The sequence below is a fragment of the Jaculus jaculus genome, chromosome 6 (genome assembly GCF_020740685.1).
Source record: "Jaculus jaculus isolate mJacJac1 chromosome 6, mJacJac1.mat.Y.cur, whole genome shotgun sequence".
Taxonomy (NCBI): Eukaryota; Metazoa; Chordata; class Mammalia; order Rodentia; family Dipodidae; genus Jaculus; species Jaculus jaculus.
Genome location: NC_059107.1, coordinates 14,266,012 through 14,287,491, shown reverse-complemented (window position 1 = coordinate 14,287,491; position 21,480 = coordinate 14,266,012). Strand labels below are relative to the sequence as shown.

Below are 21,480 nucleotides of genomic sequence, written 5' to 3'. Positions count from 1 at the left end.
CAGATCCTACCTGGATAAAACAAAAGCGGGGGTGGGGCTGGAGAGATGGCTTAGTGGTTAAGCGCTTGCCTGTGAAGCCTAAGGACCCTAGTTCGAGGCTGGATTCCCCAGGACCCACGTTAGCCAGATGCACAAGGTGGAACATGCATATGGAGTTCATTTGCAGTGGATGGAAGCCCTGGCGTGCCCATTCTCTGTGTGTGTGTGTCTCTCTCTCTGCCTCTTTCTCTCTCAAATAAATAAAAATAAACAAAAAAATTTATGAAAAGATACTTCATATAATCACATCTCAATGGCTTAGTGGTTAAGGTACTTGCCTACGAAGCCTAAGGACCCAGGCTCAATTCTCTAGTACCCATATAAGCCAGATGCACAAGGTGGCACATGTGTCTGGAGTTCATTTACAGTGGCTGGAGGCCCTGGTGTGCCCATTCTCTCTTTCCTCTCTCACTCTCTCTCAAATAAGTAAATAAACTAAAAATTTAAATATATTAGAATCACATCTCAAAGTCTCCTGTTGGTGAGGTAACATATTCACAGGTTCAGGAGATCAGGATGTGGACGTGTTTGGGTCCACGATTATGCATACCACAAGAAAGAGAGAAAGATATGAGCCTAGCAGGCGAGACCACTCTTAGGTCAACTTTTACCCCAGGGCAACAACTAGGAACCAGCTACAGCCATTCTATCTAGTGGGCTTATTGTCCATGTAAATCTTTGACTGGAAAAAAACCCAATGTGAAAGTTAACAGTCCCAAACAACACACCCTTAGACTTCATCTGGCTTCTCCCACACCTTCAAAATGCCTCCATTGCTTCCTCAAGTGCCTGAACCTAGCTGTCTCAGCTTCTGGCATGTAGAACGAGCAGGGGCCCTCTGCCGAGTCGCTTAGGTCGTTTGATCCTCACAGCAAGCTGGTAGAAACGCTTCCCTCTGGCTGGAGAGATAACTTAGCCATTAGGGTGCGTGCCTGGGAAGCCTAAGGACCCAGGTTCGATTCCCCAGTACCCAGGCGAGCCAGATGCATGTGGTGGACATGCAACTGGACTTCATTTGCAGTGGTTAGAGGCCCTGGCATGCCCATTCTCTCCAACTCTCTCTCTCAAATAAATAAAGAAAAATAAATAAAATATTTTTTTAAAAAAACACTGGTCTATCATGGTATATAAGACATATGGTGTTACACCAGTAAAACTAGCGGAGTAGAACCCAGAACCCCAATATGTCTTATTTCAAGTGTATTACATTTCAAGCACACTTTTGGGGCTAGCCAATGCCCACCTGCAACAGTGTACGGGGCTCCCCATGCCCTTTCCCCCATCACAGCAAAGATACTGCTCATACTTTTGGGGAGCCCAGCCCTCCCCTGCCTGTTAAGGAAAAAACAATTGGTAAAATAAGCTATCATTTCAGCCACAGCCAGTATCTTCTAGGGTGTTCTATGGGCCTGGTGCTGTGTGGAAGCATTTCACATGCATTAGGATGTATAAAGCCTGTCCTTAGATATGCCAATTACTGAGTCTGAGAAGATATCAGTGAGGTTAGACTGAGCTCTGGCATTACCTTTGGGGACCACAATTTACGACTCAAGCATCTTCAGTACCATGGTGGAACACAGTACTGACTGTCTTATGAAGAGCGCAGACCAGAGGGCGTGGAGAAAGCCCTGACAAAAAGAAGAAAAGGGCTTTATTTTTTCACAAACAAAGCATGCTTGCATTTTGCTTTCAAAGAATTCATTCTGAGCAGCAAAGACTCTGTTAACTAAATTTGTGTTGGAAAGCATAAGAATGCATCAACAGAGCTGGTTTGGTGACACATGCATGCCGGTGACCCCAGCACTTGAGAGACTGAGATGGAGGAGCATAGCATGTAATTGCAGACCAGCCCAGGGCTACGTAGGAAAACCCAGGGCAGTCTGAACCACGCTGAATGAGATACCCATCCGAAAAACAAATGAATGCGGCCTTTCTGCCACGTTTTCTATGTCTTGGATCAAAGGAACTTGGTAAGAAGCGGCCCTAAGAGATGTATGAACACAAGGTGGACTCAGTGCTTGTCTTCACAGCTTCCCAAATAAGCTTCTATCTACACCACGAAGCATGGGGGGAAATTCAGGTGATCCCTAAGAGAGGCATTCACAAGAGACCCATGACCTCTGTGCACATGTGGAATAAAACCCCTCCTGTGAAAATTGTCTTCCCCTGGACCACTTATTTAATATTCATATTTCCTGTCTCATGATCTCCACGGGGAGGAGGTGGGCTCAGGAGCGTGTGCAGGGAGAGAAGACTTATAGAGGTCAGAGGCAATTAAAAAAAAAATTCGAGCTGGCCTGGAGAGATGGTTAAGCGCTTGCGTGCATGGCCTGACAGGCAGGCTTCAAGTCCCCAGTGCCTGAGCGCAGCCAGGTGCAGAAAGTGGCGCATGTACGTGAAGTGCATTGCAGCGCCAGGAGACCCTCCTGTGGTCATCCTCCCTCTCTCTCTCTCTCCTGCCTCTTTCTCTCTGTCTCTCTCCAATAAATAAATAAGAATATTTTTTAAAAGAAATAAAATTCAGGGCTGGAGAGATGGCTTAGCGGTTAAGCACTTGCCTGTGAAGCCTAAGGACCCCGGTTCGAGGCTCGGTTCCCCAGGTCCCACGTTAGCCAGATGCACAAGGGGGCGCACGCGTCTGGAGTTCGTTTGCAGAGGCTGGAAGCCCTGGCGCGCCCATTCTCTCTCTCTCCCTCTATCTGTCTTTCTCTCTGTGTCTGTCACTCTCAAATAAATAAATAAACAATTAAAAAAAAAGAAATAAAATTCAAATTGAGTCCTTGTTGGGCTCCTTCTACAGACCAAAAACGAAAGATTTGAAGGGAGAGTCTAAATTTTCAATATTTACATTTTTGGAGAAAAAAAAAATTCTTACTCTTTAAAATTAATCAGAAACCCAAGCTAGTGCTACCAAACTTCTGATAAACAACCCTGAAAGACATTGGTTAGGGAAAATTGGTGTGACTGAGACATTTTCTTTTGAAAGTGATTTAAATATATATATATTCAGCCACGTGTGGTGCCTTTAATTCCAGCACTTGGGAGGTAAAAGCAGGAGGATCACTGTGAATTTGAGACCAACCTGAGACCACACAGTGAATTCCTGGTCAGCCTGGGCTAGAGCAAGATCCTACCTTAAACACACACACACACACACACACACACACACACACACACACACACGGAGTGGTGGTGCACGTCTTTAATCCCAGCACATGGAAGGCAGAGGTAGGAGGATGGCTGTGAGTTTAAGGCCATGCTGAGACTACATAGTGAATTTCAGGTCAGCCTGGACTAGAGAAAGACTCTACCACAAAATTTAAAAAACAAACAAAACTCAAGAACAGGATTCTCAGAGAAATGGCTCAGCAGTTAAGGCACTTGCCTGCATAGCTTAACAACCCTGGTTCAATTCCCCAGGGCCCATGTAAAGCCAAATGAACAAATGGCACATGCATCTGGAGTTCATTTGCAACAGCAAGAGGCCCTGGCACACCCATTTTCATCCTCTCTCTCTTTCTCTCTCTCCTCGCTATATCTCTCTCTGTTTACAAATAAATATATATATAATTTTTAATAATTAAAAAAACACAGGTGCAAGCACCTTCCAAGGCTCAGGGTCCATTGCAGAAGAGGTGGAAGATAGAATGTAAGAAGGAAGGGGAGAACTGCTTACAATGCAATCGACCAGACCGAAATTGGCCTTGCTGTCCATGACCTCACGGTGCCTAGCACTGCCTTCACCAGACCCTCATAATAGGAGGGAAAGATAATGACGTCAAAATAAAAGAGAGACTAATGGAGAGAGGGAGGGAATATGATGGAATGTAGATCTGTAAAGAAAGTGGGGGGGGGAGGGAATTGTCATGGTTTATTTTCTGTATGTATGGAAGCTGTCAGTAAAAAGGAAAAAAAATTAAGGTGTAAGGCTGAGATCACTGGGTGGTTAAAGGTGCTTGTTTGCAAATCCTGTCCACCTGGGTTCCATTCTTTTTTTTTTTTTTAATTTATTTATTTGAGAGTGACAGACACAGAGAGAAAGACAGATAGAGGGAGAGAGAGAGAATGGGCGCGCCAGGGCCTCCAGCCACTGCAAACGAACTCCAGACGCGTGCGCCCCCTTGTGCATCTGGCTAACGTGGGACCTGGGGAACTGAGCCTCGAACCGGGGTCCTTAGGCTTCACAGGCAAGCGCTTAACCACTAAGCCATCTCTCCAGCCCCTGGGTTCCATTCTTCATCACCCACATAAGCTGCTGCACAAAGTGGAGCATGTGTCCGGAGCTCATCAACAGTGGCAAGAGGCCCTGACATTCTCTCCCTCCCTCTCTCCCCTCTCTCTTCTTCTCTTTCAAATAATTTTTTTAAAAAAATTTAATGATTAAAAACATAGGTTCCCTGTGGGCACTGCCACCAACTTCATGGGTAGAGTCAGTCCTTAGGCTTATATCCTTCTCCTGAACAAGAAGACAGTTCTGATTAGATCATCTGCACTTCTAATCCCTTTTATTTCCAATGTCAAATCCTCGTCCCCTGGGTCTGTCACTTTCTCAGAAGAGGAAATTGAGATCAGAAGTGGAAAGATTTGGCCCAAGTTCCCGTCTCTGGGAGCGGCGGCCGCCACCGCGCCTCTGGCTCCGAGGGTCTTGGTTTGCAATGTTTCCTTGGGTCACCTCCTGCCAGTGAAGCTCCTCACCCGCCTGAGAACCAGCAGAATGCGGCTGTTTTCTGGGTGCCACCGCCCTCCAGGCTCCTGTCTCCTGGGCGGCTCTGCTGGGCGGAACTTGGATTTCTAACAGCAGAGGGGGCTGCTGAGCCAAACCCAGCCTTCCCCAAATAAGGGCACCCCACCCATGGCCTGCCTGCTGGGATGCACTTGGGGTCATTCTGTCCTGAGCTGTGACATCCCCGAAGGTTTAAGTAGAACACAAAAAACACAGCGGATCTGGAACACAAAGGATAATCAGGGGGAACATGTGCTCACTTGTGACCCCAGAAAAGCCTCTTAAGGAAATGAAAAAAAAAAAAAAATCCTAGCTCAGGGGTTTTCACACCCAGCTGCCCACCAGAAACCACTAGGCTGCTTAGTTTTTGTGTGTTTGGGGGCTGGGGATGCATAAGTCTAGGGGTGCTGTGTGTAGGCACATGGATGTGAACAGGGGCTCATCGGGCGTATTCCTCAATTGCTTTCTACCTGATTTCTTTGAGAAAATGTTTTCCCACTCGTCCTAGAGCTTACCAGTTTAGCCAGAGGAGCTGGGCAGCAAGCCCTGGGGATTCGACCGTCTGCACCGCCCCAGTGTCGGAGTACAGGCTACGCGGAAACTGAGATCTGAACTCAGTCTTCGTGCTTACATGGCAAACACTTCACCTGCTGAGCCATCTCCCTGGGCCTGTGAAGAACGATGTGTGTACCTTATGAGAGAAGGTCACATGTACCCCAGGCTGATCTCCAACGTGAGAGGTAGAGGCTGATGGCTTTGAACTCCGGCCTTCATCCTTCAAGTGCTGGATTTCCCGCATACGCCACTACACTCAGCTTGTTTGTATTGTTTTTTTTTTTTAATATTTCATTTATTTCTTTATTTAACAGAGAGAGAGAGAGATAATGGGTATGCCAGGGCCTTTAGCCACTGTAAATGAACTCCAGACACATGGGCCACTCTGTGCATCTGGCTTTACATGGGTACTAGGGAATCGAACCTGGGTCATTGGGCTTTTCATGCAAGTGCCTTAACCAGTGAGTCATCTCTCCAGCCCTGTATTGTTTTTAAGCTGTTTATTTTATTTTATTTATTTGAGAGAGAGATAGAAAGAGAGAGAGAGAATGGGCATGCCAGTGCCTTCAGCCACTGTTAAAAAACAAAACAAACAAACAAAAAAAAAAACTCCAGACACATGTGTCACCTTGTGCATCTGGCTTACATGGGTCCTGGGGAATCAAACCTGGGTCCTTTGGCTTCACATGCAAGTACCTTAACTGCTAAGCCATCACTCCAGCCCCTTTATTTTATTTTAACTTATATATTTATGCACATATTGGGCAAGCACACCCATTCTACCACTGAGCCATGGACTGCATATTAACAAACATGCATACTAAAAAAATAAAAATACAACCCAGGATCCTATTTCGGGCCTATGAATCCAGCACACCCAGAGAAGAGCCCAGAAATGTGTAAAATAATGACTTAAGACCCTAGCAGTTTCTAAAAGGAAGACAAGTTCAGGAACCAATAAACTAGAGGCACTGGAAGGTTCCTTGAGGGTTGGTTTTTTTTTTTTTTTAAGAGATGTATTTTTTAAATATTTTTATTTATTTATTTATTTATTTATTTATTTATTTATTTATTTATTAGAGACAGAGAGGGAGAGAGAGAGGGATAGTGAGTGAGAATGGGCGCACCAGGGCCTCCAGCCACTACAAACTTCAGACTCATGCACCACCGTGTGCATCTAGTTTACGTGGGACCTGGAGAATCAAACCTGGGTCCTTAGGCTTCGCAGGCAAATGCCTTACCCGCTTAAGCCATATCTCCAGCCTGGTTTTTGTTTTATGAAGCAAAAACTCACTCGAGCCCATGGTAATCTAGAACTCACTCTATAACTTAGGCTGGCTTTGAAACTCAGCTTCCCAAGTGCTAGTAATATAGGCTTGGGCCACCACACCTAGTCCTATGGGATGGGGGGGGTGCTGGGTTTTTTGTTTTGTTTTGTTTTGTTTTTTGTTTTTGAAGATACATAAGCCAAATTACATAAACCTCTCCACTTCCATAAAACAATCTATTTTCTGTTTGTGGGGTGTTGACTTGCCTAGAGAACTATCTTAAGGAGTATTTGAAGACAGCCTTGTCCTGCAGAATACAACAGGAGCCACAAACAAGAGGCACGGAAGGAATTTGATATTTTCTAGTAACCACTTTTTTAATAAGTTAGAGGCAGATTAAAATCAATTCTGGCAACATTTTATTTAACTCTATCATTTCACCCATTAGCCAATATGAAACATTAATGAGATGTTTTGCAAGCTTTTCACACACGTCCTGCACAGTCTGGTGTATGTTTTGCATACACAGCAAACCCAAATTCACAGTGGCCCCATTTCACGTGCTCAATAGCCACAGGGGACCAGTGGCTACCACGAAGTCAGCGCCTGTAAGCCACAGCCATCAACAATGAACAGCAGCAATGGTGAGCCGGAAGTTGGAGTGGAGCTACCGCTCCATAGTTGTCACCCCTGTGCACCCCTATGTCGAAACTGCCTGACTTTTAGCTCTGTAGAGATCAGGGGAAAAGACCAGTTCAAATGTGACTTGCCCTAGGACTCATACAAGAGAGAAGAGAGGAAGTTTACATGAGTAGTCAGTGGTTAAGAAAGTGTTAATTGAGTACCGCAGCATGCTTAGAATACACTTTGTAGTCACAAGCGTATTTATTTAGCCAGACCACGACCACTAAAAAGAAAAAAGTAAGTCCAAGCATCAGTGTTTCAAAGTATATAAAAATAATCTTCCGGGGTCAGATATGGTGGTGCACGCCTTTAATCCCAGCACTCCGGAAGGCAGAGGTAGGAGGATCACCATGAGTTCAAGACCACCCTGAGAATACATAGTGAATTACAGGTCAGCCTGAGCTAGAGTGAGACCCTACCTCAAAACCCCTCAAAAATAAAATAGTTAATAATCTTTCTGAAGCCGGGCGTGGTGGCACACGCCTTTAATCCCAGCACTTGGGAGGCAGAGGTAGGAGGATCACCGTGAGTTCAAGGCCACCCTGAGGCTACATAGTGAATGCCAGGTCAGCCTGAGCTAGAGTGAGACCCTACCTTGAAAACCAAAATAATAATAATAATAATAATGATAATAATAATAATAATCTTTCTGGCTCAGGATAGGAGTGGACTCCAAGACTACTGATGGATCTGTAAGGCATGGTGCACAGAACACCAGAGTCTACTGTGAGAGACAGCCAGCCAACACACTGCACAAGCATGGATTACTTTGTTCATTAAAATGAGAATGGAGGGCTGGAAAGGTGGCCTAGTGATTAAGGCGCCTGCCTGCAAAGCCAAAGGACCCAGGTTCGATTCCCTAGAACCCACGTAAACCAGAAGCACAAGGTGGCGCACACATGTGGAGTTCGTTTGCGGCGGCTGGATGCCCTGGCACACCCATTCACTCTCTTTCTCTCTATCTGCCTCTTTCTCTCTCTAATAAATAAAGTAAAAATAAAATATTTTTAAAAATAAGAATGGAATCAAAGCCGGGTGTGGTGGCGCACATCTTTAATCCCAGCACTTGAGATGCAGAGGTAGGAGGATCATCATGAGTTCGAGGTCACCCTGAGAATACATAGTGAATTCCAGCTCAGCCTGGACTAGAGTGAGACACTACCTGAAAAAAGAAAAAAAAAAAAAAAAAGAATGGAATCAAGCAAGGTACGATCGTATTGACAATGGATTTAGAGAGCACTTTATTATCCATGCCCACTTGTTCCTCGAAGCAGTCCAACAGGGCAGGCAGATGGGAAGCCTGGCCCTGTCTTAGACGACGGACTGTTCTTTGTTTGCTGAAGTCCATGGACAGTTGGCGAACAGTATAATTTCTCTACTGAAGCTCTGGTCCGTGTGGGAATTCAACCTTGGCCTCATTATCAGCTAGCTCTTGCCAGCGACTCACCTGATGTGGCTATAAATATCGTTAATTCACTTTTCAAAGGCCTTTCTCTTCTAATAGATTAAGTTCCACTTAGCCTCCTACGCGCCCCCTCCACTGTGCCTGCTTCTCTAATCATGGATTTCCCTGGAAGGTGTAAATGCCTTTGCCTGGGGCAAGGGTGCCTTTTCCACTGTACCATGCGGGGCTGCATGCCAGCTTTTTAATGTGGGAACCACGCTTTGCTGCTGTGGAGATAATTCGCAAAGTCACTCCGAGAGACGTGGAAGGGTTTGAGCCGCAGTGAAGTGATGTGGTGAGATGCTGTGTAAGGCAGGTGAATGGTTGAAGCAGAAGGAACTAGAAGGAAAAGATAAGCTCAACAGTAACAAGGGCCAAACTCAACACTTCTCATCATTCAGAGCCTCACCTGGCCAACCCAGCAAATGGAGCCATCCTTCCCTACCAAATCTCCATGCCCTAATTTCTATACAGCCTCTGTCATTCCAGTGTGGGATGTTTGGTGTTTTTTTTTGGGGGGGGGGGGTGTTTTTCTTCAAGGCAAGGTCTCACTCCAGCCCAGGCTGACCTGGAATTCACTATGTAGTCTCAGCCTGGCCTCAAACTTACAGCGATCCAAGCACTGGGATTAAAGGTATGGGCCACAATGCCCAGCTCACTGGTTTCTTTCTTTTTTTTTTTTTCTTTTCTTTCTTGGGCATGTGTATGGGTGGTATGCATATGTGTGGCACAACATGCTGCAGCCAGTTGACATCCGTGTCTTCCTCAATTACTCGTCACTTTCTTTTGGGGGACAGGCTCTCTCACTGAACCTGGGGCTCACCAATTCAGATAGACTTGCTAGCTAACCAGACGCAGGGATTCTCCAGTCTCTGCCTGCCAAGCCCTAGGAGCGCAGGCATGTGCCATCATGCCCAGCTTTATGTGGGTGCTGGGGATTGAACTCGGCTCCTTACGCTTGTACAGCAGGCCTTTTACCCACTGAGCCACGCCTGCAGTCCCACTCCTGTGCTTTACTTACCTGTCCCCAGTCCGTGTTGAGTATAAGATCCATGAAAGTACAAAGCCTGTCTTCTTCACTCTTCTGTCCACGGCCATCAGAGCCATAGCTGGGGCTGGAGAGATGGCTCAGTGGTTAAGGCGTTTGCCTGCAAAGCCTAACAACCTGGGTTTGATTCCCCAGTAGCTACATAAAGCCAGATTCACAAAGTGGCACATGCATATGGAGTCCATCTTTCTCTCACCTCTCTGTCTCTCTCTGCTTGCGATAAATAATATTTGTTTAAATATTATAAATAAATCCCTATTGCAGTGGTTTTACTCTCATTCCTCTGCAGAGATAGACTGGAGTGAATCAGGGAAGCATCTTGATCAAACACACTACTTCATCCCCACCATCTCACAATTCTTTTTTTAGACTTTTTTTTTTTTCATTTTACAGAGAGAGAGAGAGAAAATTGGCAAGCCAGGGCCTCAGCCACTGTAGTTGAATGCCAGACACTTGCACCACCTACTGGACATGTGAAGCCTTGCACCTGCCTCACCTTTATGTGTCTGGCTAACATGGGATCTGGAGAGCAGAACATGGGTCCTTAGGCTTCAGAGGCAGATACCTTAACCAAAACTATAAAGTTAACTATGGAATCTGGGCTGCACAAAAACTAAAGGAAAGAAGCGAGGCCAACTAAAATGCCAGCACTCAGGATGCGGAGAAGGAGGCTTGCCTATTAGTTCCAGGCTAGCCACAGCTATAGGGCAAGTCAACTGGCTTTATGAAAGAAAGAAAGAAAGAAAGAAAGAAAGAAAGAAAGAAAGAAAGAAAGAAAGAAAGAAAGAAAGAAAGAAAGAAAGAAAGAAAGAAAGAAAGAAAGGAAGAAAGAAAGAAAGAAAGGGAGAAGGAAGGAAGGAAGGAAGGAAGGAAGGAAGGAAGGAAGGAAGGAAGGAAGGAAGGAAGGAAGGAAGGAAGGAAGGAAAGAAAGAAAGAAAGACGGAAGGAAGGGAGGGAGGGAGGGAGGAAAGATAGATGCCAGGCATGGTGGTCCACACCTTTAATCCCAGCACTTGAGAGGCAGAGGTAAAAGGATCGCTGTGAATTCGAGGCCACCCTGAGACAACATAGTGAATTCCAGGTCATCTTGAGCTAGAGCAAGACCCTACCTTGAAAAAAACAGAGTAAGAAAGAGAGAAAAAAAAAAAGAAAGAAGGAAAGGGAGAGAGAAAGAGAAAAAAAAGAGAGAGAGAGGAAGGAAGGAGGGAGGGAGGGAAGGAAAGAAGAGAGGAATGGAGGTAGCAAGGGAAAGAAGGAAGAAGAGAGGGAGAGAGAAAGAGGAAACAGGAAAAATTCTTGGCCTAGCTGATTCAAGGGAAAGGAATGCAAAGATTGCAGCATAAAGCCACTTGCAAGCCAATTAAAGGTATTTCTCCAGCCCCAGAATTCCGTATAGAAAATGACACGCTGATTTCACAGTGTATACAGAACTGCCAAGGATTCACAGCATTTTTTTTTTGTTGCTGTTTGTTTGTTTGTTTGTTTGTTTGTTTCAGGCAGGATCCTACTCTAGCCCAGGCAGACCTGGAACTCACTCTGTAACCTAGGCCAGCCTCGAACGAGCAGTGATCTTCCTACTTCAGTCTCCTTACTGCTGATACTGAAGTTGTGAGCCACCATGCCCAGATTACAACATAGCTTTGGACAGATTGGGAACGGGCTCTGCAATAGAGCTATTGCCTGCATGCACACAGCCCTGGTTCAATCCCTAGCACTACAAAAATAATAAATGAATAAATAAATCACACTACCTGTGGTGGTTTGGGTCAGGTGTACCCCATAAACTTAGGTGTTCTGAATGCTAGGTTCCCAGCTGATGGAAATTTGGGAATTATTTTTTTGTGTGTTTCTCTTCAAGGCAAGGTCTCACACCAGCCCAGGCTGACCTGGAATTCACTATGTAGTCTCAGCCTGGCCTCAAACTTACAGTGATCCAAGCACTGGGATTAAAAGGTATGGGCCACAATGCCCAGCTCACTGGTTTCAAGTGCCTCAACCATTAAGCCATCTCTCCAGCCCCCAGGTATATATTCCTAAAGAAAAAGGAATCATTCATCCGTGCAAAGACCTGTAAACACATCTTCACAGTAGTTCTCTTTGAAACTGTCCCAAACTAGAAACAGCAATTCCCCATCAACAGATGAATGGGCAAGCTGGAAATCAACCATGGAAAGAACAAACTACTGATATGTGCAACATGGATGAATCTCAAATTAATGACCTTGAGTGAAAAACCAAGCAAGGCCACATGACTCCATTCATATAAAACTCCTTGCTCTGTCTACAGCACTATACATCTTTTCTTATTGATGTTTAAAATATCATCTCAGTTTGGAGACTTGGCTTAGCAGTTAAGGCACCTGCCTATGAAGCCGAAGAACCCAGGTTCAATTTCCCAGTACCCATGTAAGCCAGATGAACAAGGTGGCACACGTGTCTGGAGTTCATTTGCCCTGGCTGGAGGCCCTGGTGTGCACCCATTCTCCCTCTCCCTCTCCCTCTCCCTCCCTCCCCCTCTCTCTCTCCCTTGTTTTCTCCCTCTCTGTCCCTCCCTCTGTCTCTCAAATAAATAAGTTAAATATTTTTAAAAATAAAAGTTCTCTTTCTCTTTCATATTATTTATTTATGTATTTTCAAGGAGAGATAGAGAATGAAAATGAGTGAGCCAGGACTTCTAGCCACTGCAAACAAACTCCAGATGTATGCACCACTTTGTGCATCTGGTTTTACATGAGTTCTGGGAATCAAGGCCAGATTGTTAAACCCTGGAGGCAAGTGCCTTAACTGCTGAGCTATCTCTCCTATCCTTTTTTGTTTGTTTGGTTGGTAGGTTGGTTTTTCAAGGTAGGGTTTCATTCTAGCCCAGGCTGACCTGGAATTCACTATGGAGTCTCAGGGTGGCCTCGAACTCACTGCAATCCTCCTACCTCTGCCTCCCAAGTGCTGGGATTAAAGGCATGTGCCACCACGCCCGATGCACACTTTTAATCCCAGCACTCTGGAGGCAGAGGTAAGGGGCTTGTAGTGAGTTCAAGACCAGCCTGAGACTTCATAGTGAATTCCAGCCTGGGCTAGAGTAAAACCCTACCTCAAAAAACCAAAATAAATAAAAAGTGTGTGCCATTGCACTGGGCCAAAGTATATCTCTTAAATATGTTTTAGGTAAATATTAACAAGTATTCTCACGTGGCCTGCAATTTTCCCTTTAACTTGGCTTATAGTGTTTGGTTTTTGTTTTATTTGGTTTTTATTACCCTTCCTTATTTTGTAATAAAAATTCTCAATGCCTACTATGGGTCACTGGAAGGACTTGGTGGGAATTTGAATCCTTACATCCAAGCCAGGAATGCCTAAAATCCAAGCACAGGAGGCTGAAACAGGAGAATCTCAATTCCAAGTCCAGCTTGGCAGTTTAGGATACAAAGCAGTTTTAGGTTAACCTGTCCTCACCCCTCAAAAAGAGAAAACTCACCAGGCTTGCCTTTAATCACAGCACTCAGGAGGCTGAGGCAGGAGGGTCACTGTGAGTTTGAGGCCAGCCTGGGATCACAGAGTGAGTTCCAGATCAGCCTGGGCTAGAATAAGACCCTACCTTGAAAAAAAAAAAAAAAAAAAGATAAAAAGTACAAATTCTACTTCTAGAAAAGCCACATATGTTTAGAGCCAAATAAGGTAGGTCAGAAGCAAAACAAAAGCGATTCCAAGTGAAAGGAAAAAGTATAGTGGTTCTTTTGTTCTAAATAATTGAACTACTAATTTGGGAGTGCCTATAAAATCCTGATTTTGAATTTAGAAAGTCTGAGAACATTTAATCACTATTCATGGGAATTCCAGCTAGAATTCTTAGCGTCTGTGTATCCAAACGATGCTGAAACAAAACTCTTAGCGAAAGTTCAAGGTAGCTGAGCAGACAGATGCTGTGATCACAATTGCCCCCCTTCACCCACGGCAGACATTGCTGATGGATCACGCGTTCTTCCAGAGCCTAATGTAATTCCTGCAGTATGCACGGACCATTGCGGGGACCTGTCAGCTTTCAATCTAGTACACACTTGGAAGACGTGACAGACCCACATCCCACAGCAAGTTAGTCACAACACCAGCACTCGAGACCCACCAATACCCACGCCCTGTGCTGCTGCTGTGACCTGCCTCATCCTTCCTGTCCAGAAGCAACCTTCACGGGCACATGGTGAAGAGTTTGCCACAGAACGAATGACAGGGATAAATGGCCGCGCTGCACATATGTGGAGACAGTTTGAGAGCTGGGCCGAGAAGGAACATAACTGCACAATCAACGGTAGCAAAATCCCACAGGCAGGCTGAAACTAAATGCAAAACGCAAGAAAATGGCAACGCTGTCTTGGAGAGAGCATCTTATGAAACAAAGAAGTGAAAACTAAAATGGGGCGGGACAGATGGCTCAGCAGTTAAGGCGCTTGCCTGCAAAGGCAAAAGACTCAGGTTTGATTCCCCATTGCACACGTAAAGCCAGATGCACAAAGTGACGCGTGCACCTGGAGTTTGTTTGCAGCAGCTGGCGGCCTGGCCCATTCTCTCTGTCCATGTCTCTTCTCTCTGCATGTCTCTCTGCTTGCAAATAAATAACTAAAATACTTTAAAACAAAAACTAAAATGCTCTTACAGAGGCAGCAAGAGTAAAGATCACGCTGAGTAGCAGGCCTGGGACCAACATACAGTTTTATTTATTTTTCTTTTCTTTTTAAATTTTGAGCCAGGATGACTTCGTAGTCCAGGCTGGCCTGGAACTCAAGATGCTCCTTCCTCAGTCTCCATAGTGCTGGCATTTCAGGTGTGCCTCCATACTGGCCCTAAACACGCAGTCTTTAAGCCAATGGTCTTGTGAGTCCTAAAGATTTGATTCTAGGGGGTCTCCAACGGACCAGGTCAACTACTCACTACATTGGCAAATACACACACACACATATAGTAATGTACTCAATATGGTCAAACTGGGGGGAGAGGAAGATCAGCACATGGTCCTCATCCCTTCTTCAGAGCACTGACAAGATTTCGGGGTTCTGTTGGGAGGGGGAGAGGTAAGCATGGTGGAGCAACATTGGTCCAAGAGGTACAGGGTCTGGCTCATCATTACCTCGGCCTTGGCTGCATAAAGCAAGTTGCTGCTGCCTAGAGCTGGTTTCCACTCTCATCACAAGATGTTCATCGATGCTGCGACCTGCTATTCTTGGAATCCAAGATGATGGCAGGAGAGAATGACTCAGAGAAGGGACAAGTCTGAAAGGCAAGACGGCAGTTGATAATGAAGATTGTCACCTCCGCCTTGGGGCATGGGGCGGGTCTGCCAGTTTCAGACAAACACTGCTTCAGAGATCCTACTAACCATGTGCAGAGTTGAGCAGGAATCTCACCCAAAGTTCAAGGTAGCGGAGGAGACAGGTGCACACTGAAGGCAGAGTTCCAAGCTTTCTGTCACCCTCTGGCCACCTGTAGATAGACCCAAGTAAAGAACTGGTGCTTTTTGTTGCTGTTGTTGTTTTGTTTTGTTTTTGTTTTTCGAAGTAGGGTCTCACTCTAGCCCAGGCTGACCTGAAATTCACTATGTCATCTCAGGCTGGCCTCAAACTCACAGTGATCCTCCTACCGCTGCCTCCCAAGTGCTGGGATTAAAGACGTGCACCACTTTTATCAAAAGCAGCCTCGAGTCCCTGTTACAATCTGGTTAACTTGTTTGCAGGGGGGAAGTGTAATACATTGTTGGGAGCAATTATTAAGATGCTTAAGGCTTTCTTCTTAGACCTTCCCCCAGGAGCACACCACTTCTTCTGTGAAGAAACAAGAACCACATTGCTGATCTTTGAGCAGCACATTACTGAACCTCCCTAAGCACACACAAGTGTGTGACCTTAGGAAGTGTATTAACTGTACACAACTGCACAGGGAGGAAGTGCGTATCTCTAGTATGGATTGACCAGAGAGTAGACGTACAGGTCAGAATGCTAACGCTCCAGGATGCTCCCAGCAACAGCAGCAGAAGGAGCCAGAATAGCATCCAGCAGGGAAGAAGAGTATAAATAGGATCAGAGTCAAGGTTCTAATGAAAAGGTGCTCGTAGTGGGGCATGATGGCGCATGGCCCTAATCCCAGGCATAGGTAGGAGGAGTGCTGTGAGTTCGAGGCCAGCCTGAGACTACAGAGTGAATTCCAGGTCAGCCTGGACTAGAGTGAAACCCTCCCTCGAAAAAATCAAAGAAAAGAAAAAGAAAGAAATGTGCCCTTGATTTTCCAATCTTTTAATTTTTTTTAAGTGAGAGACAGAGAAAGAGACAGAGAGAGAGAGGGAATGGGTGCACCAGGGCCTTTCAGCCACTGCGAGTGAACTCCAGATGTGTGTGCCCCTTGTGACGCACATGCAAGATTGCTCCCTTGTGTCTGGCTGGGTGTGACCTGGGAATTCAAACATGCGTTCTTAGGCTTCACAGGCAAGTGTCTTAACGGCTAAGCCATCTTTCCAGCCCAATTTTCCAATCTCTCACCAATTTGTTTTTATCAATCTGACACAAAAGGATGCTAGAGTTTGGGTCCTGGCAGGGGAGAGTGGAGACTTTGGGGCACCTACCTCAAATGACCACACCTATTCCCTGACAGCTTTGTGTCTGATCCCCACCGTGTACTGGACGCCGAGTGCTGACCTATTCTCCTTCCCCTCGTGCCTGAACAGTGGCACGCTGTGTGGTGACCGCCCACGGTGGAATGCACTCTACCCTCCATCATAAGAGCTAAGATTCGGGAGCCAGGGAGAGAGAAAATTGGGGCAGGAATAGGAGGAGAATGAGGCAGTGGATAAAGTGAGGTCGCCTGTGCAAATCTCTCTCTAGAAGAGTCTTTCTTATCTAAGGGGAAACTTTACACACTCCCTCCCATCCCAGTAAATTGCCAGATTATATTTAGTACATCCAGCTAAATTCATACATACTAAAATTTATTCATTGTTTTTCTGAAATTCAAATTTAACTAGATATCCTCTATTTTTATTTGCTAAAACTGGCATCTCTATTCCAAGGGACATGTGACAATTCAGGATTTTTTTTTTAACTGTCAAAATTTAGGGGAACTAGGCATGGTGGTGCACGCCTTTAATCCCAGCACTCAGGAGGCAAAGGTAGGAGGATTGCTGTGAGTTCAAGACCATCCTGAGACTACATAGTGAATTCCAGGTTAGCCTAGGCTAGAGTGAGACCCTACCTCAAAAAAAAAAAATATTTAGGGGAAAACTGAGCTTGATGGCTTATGCCTATAATCCCAGTACTTCAGAAGAAAAAGGATTGCAGTAAATTCAAGGATTTAAGGTCATCCTGGGCTGCAGAGTGATTCCAGGTCATTCTAGGCTAGAGTGAAATCCTGCCTCAAGATAAACAAACAAACAAACAGTAAACAAACTTGGGGAGCTGCTGGTATCTAGATGGCCAAGGCCAGCATTCTGCAAGACACACTCAGCACCCCACAACCAAGGCGTCAAGAAGCCTGATTAAAGCCAGGAGTGGGGGTGAAGGCTACTAACCCCCGTGTTCAGGAAGCTGAGGCAGAGGTTGGCAGGGTGTGGTGGTAGAGCGCTTGCTTTGTGTGTTCGAGGTCTTGGGTTCTGTCCCAGCACTGCTCACGTGCACGCGCACACACGCACGCGCACACACGCACGCACGCACACACACACACATACACACACACACACACACACAAACATGGATCATAAAGGAAACTAGCTATATGGAAGCTGGGTCTAGTAAAACACGCCTGTAAATCTACGCAGCTGGGAAGCCAAAGAATCAGGAATCCCAAGTCACCTTTTGCTACATAATGAGTTCAAGGCCAGCCAGCCCTACATGAGACCCTGTCTCCAAAAAAGAAAGGAAACTAAGGCAGGACAGGAGGTGGCAAGGTTGAGGAAGCCTGGGGCGACATAGTCATACAGGAATCTCAAAGGAAGCCTGATTTCATCCCTGATACTGAAAACTTAAAACAGGGGTAGTCAGTCATGAGCCCTAGGGGTGTAACGTCTGCTGATGTCTGGAAAAATGTATATACGATGCTTATCAAACTGCCCAGTAAGCCCTTCTCTTAATATTTATACTCTTATATTAACGCTACTTTCACTTTGGGTAGAGAATCTTCTCTCTTCAGATGGCAGTGACCTTGGGATGACTCAGAAGGTATCATGGTGCTGGAAAGAAGTGACTGGAGTACTGAGTAACACCTCGATCACAATTTCCAAGGCTCAGGGTCTAATGCGGAAGAGGTGGCAGAAAGAATGTAAGAGCCAAAGGAAGGGTAGGACTCCTTACAATGTGCTCGCCCCAGACACAAAATGGCCTGGATATCCAAGACCTCATAGTGCCTGACACTGCCTACACAAGACCACCATAAGAGGAGGAAAAAATCATGACATCAAAACAAAAGAGAGATTGATTGAGATGGGGAGGGGATATGATGGAGAATGGAATTTCAAAGGGGAAAGTGGCGGGGGGGAGGGTATTACCATGGGATATTTTTTATAATCATGGAAAATGTTAATAAAAATTGAAAAAAAGTTAAAAAGGAAGCCTGATTTAGGCAGATATAGTATCTGGTATCCAACTAGCTCCGTCATTCAATAGGAGGACACTTACAAACAGCCCATCTGTATCAGCTACCATGGCTGAAAACAATCTACAATTGTAAAGTTTATCATTTTATTATGATTATTTTAGATTTATCTATTTGCAAAGGCAGAGAGAGAGAGAACATGAGTGTGCCAAGGCCTCTTGCCACTACAAATGAATTCCAAACACATGTGCCACTTTGTGTATCTGGCTTTATGTGGGTACTGGGAAATCAAAGCCAGGTTGTCATGTTTTGCAGGCAAGCACCTTAACTGCTAAGCCATCTCTCCAGCCCTATTATTTTCTTTTAACACAAGGTTCTGGAACTTAATCTGTAGCCTAGGCTAGCCTTGAATTCACAGTGATCCTCCTATTTCTGCCACCTTTATGCTGAGATTAAAGGCATGTGCCACCACTCCCAGCTCTGCAAAGTTTATCTTAAATTTTAAATTAACTGGAGAGTCTACAGCCATGCCACCCTGAACGCACCTGATCTCGTCTAAATGAACTGGGTGGTTTTGTGGGTTTTGTTTTGCTTCCTAGTTGCTATTTTTTTTTTCCTATTTCCTTATTTGCAAGCAGAGAGAGATAGAAAAGACACAGAGGAAATGGGCATGCTGGGGCCCCCCAGAAGCTGTGGCAAACAAACTCAAGAAGCATGTATCACTGTGTGCATCTGACTTTACATGGGCACTGGGAAATTGAAGCCAGGTCATTAGGCTATGCAGGCCAGTGCCTTAACCACTGAACCATCTCTCCAGCTCTTCTTGTTACTTTTTTTTATTTATTTATTTAAGAGAGAGGAAGAGAGAGAGATAAAATGGGCGCACCAGGGTCTTTAGCCACTGTAAACAAACTTCAGACGCGTAAGCTGCCTCGTGCTCACGTGTGACATTGCGTGCTGGCGTCACTGTGCATCTGCCTTAAGTGGGGCCTGGAGATTCGAACATGAGTCCTTAGACTTCGCAGGCAAGCGCCTTAACTGCTAAGCCATCTCTTGTCGCATCTGAGGGTTGCTGTCCTTTACTTAGTCCACAGTGCTGGGAGAGGGAACCTGGGGTCTTGCCCCTGTTCAAGGGCTCCCCACTAAGTTACAGCCCCAGTCCCAAGCTAGTGTTTATCTAGTGAAACAACCCCCTCCCCCGGGTGGATCTATGACAAAATGCAGATCACATTTGGTGGAAGGGACCTGAGAAACATTAAATCATTTTCTGGGATCCCATAGAGCCCTAAGAAAGAATTAAGATGAAAGCTGCTAATCACCGCTCCCCCCACCCACCCACCCAATAAAGCAGCCCGCCTGTTCTAGGGCAGCTCAGCTACCACGCTCAGAACTGGGCCTGGCAAAGGCTTTTGGGTTTTCAAGAGAAGATCAAAAGTTTTCACAACTGATTAGCATCCAGAAAACAACAGCCTACTTTAACCTTGAGATGCAAATAGCCAAAGACAGGATAGATCTGAAGGGCGGGAGGATTTGATGGAAGATCAAATTCCTGACATTTCCAGGGCAATTAGTTTCCTCATACAAAGTCACAGGGAGGGGCTGCCTGGTCTCTCTCCACCAGAGGGAGAGCTGTGTGTGCTAAGACTCTGGAGCTTCCCAAACTTGGAATCATTGGTCTGCACCTACCCAGCAGTTCATTATCTTATCCCATTTCCCAGGACACAGGAAGTGGACAAAGATGGCTTCTGCGCTACTGGAGTTTGGGCCACTGCAGATCACTGTGCATCAACTCCAGGTACCAAAGGTGGAGACTGCTCTGCCAATTATTTATACTAGTGGGAGGGGAAAAAAGGTCTCGAAGTAAGTTAATTCTCTCAGCAGGCTCCTCTTAAGATTCTATTTGAGGCCTGGAGAGATGATTCAGTGATTAAAGGCACTTGCTACCAAGCCTGACGAACTGGGTTCAATTCCCCAGCACCCACATAAAACCAGACGCTCACACAAAGAGGCCAATGTGCCTGGAGTTCCTTTGCAGTGGCAGGAGGCCCTGGAGCACCCATATTCTCTCTCTCTCAAATAAATAAATAAATAAAATATATTCAAAAAAATTCCATCAGACATGGTGGTGCACGTGTTTAATCCCAGCACTCGGGGTGGGGGGGAGGCAGAGGTAGGAGGATGGCTATGAGTTTGAGGCCACCCTGAGACTACATAGTGAATTCCAGGTCAGCCTGGGCTATACCTGAAAAAAGAAAACTTAAAAAAAAAAAAAGAATTCTATTTGAAGGTAAGTCCTGGCCTCAAAAAGGTTTAAAGTGGCTCAGCACTTGTATTCAACGGTCACAGAAGCCAAGAGGAAGTTGCTGTCAGTTCCAGCCAGGACTTTGGAGCATGAGCTAAATCGATTTTGAAAGATCTGATTGCTAAGCCGCTTCCCTCATACTCACTCAGCCTGGGCTGGGGCCATGGCTGACTTCTGCGGATGAGCTGCGTCGCGGTAGGCAAGGTCCAGCCACATGGCCGAGGGCATCTGGTGACTCAGAGGCAGCCTGTCGTCACGACAGAGTTTCCGCTTGCAGGTGTCTGTCCAGTTGTGCCTGACTTTTTCTTCGTCACCTTTGTGCTCTGAAGGGCAGCGCCCTCCGAGGCCATTTCATGGCTGAGCCTGACGGACAGTTGTACAACAACCGCAGAGTCCTTCACTGCGAGCCTGGACCTGGCGTGGCAGTGCTCTCCATTCGCTGACGCTGGGGATGCTTTACGCTACTGGAGCCTGGAGCCTGCTCTCAAATTGGCCAAAGGACACTTTTTGAAGACCTGCCCCGAGAAAATGTGACCAAAGATACTGGTAGAGTCCTGGCTAGCGGGGCCACATCCCAACAGCACAGCTCATGGCTGACATCTCTGCCCTTTTGGCTTTCCTCTAACATTCCATGAAGAAAGTGGGGTACTTCAGACCTTATAAAGGTGTCTACTTGACCAACCCCCTCACCTCTCAGGAGTGTTTGTAACAATAGCGGTCTTAGGAACAGGCTCTTTTTTTTTTCTTTTTTTTTTTTTTAATGAGAGAGAGAGAGAGAAAGAGACAGAATTGTCCCTCCAGCCACTGCGAACTAACTCCATACCCATGAGCCACTTTGTGCATCTCAGAGGCTCC

The 21,480-nt window shown here is 45.8% G+C and overlaps 1 pseudogene; it reads left to right on the top strand.

The window, feature by feature from the left end:
- LOC101593399 overlaps positions 1–21,068 on the top strand; it is a 62,355-nt pseudogene extending 41,287 nt beyond the window's left edge.
- The last annotated feature ends 412 nt before the right edge of the window (positions 21,069–21,480 follow it).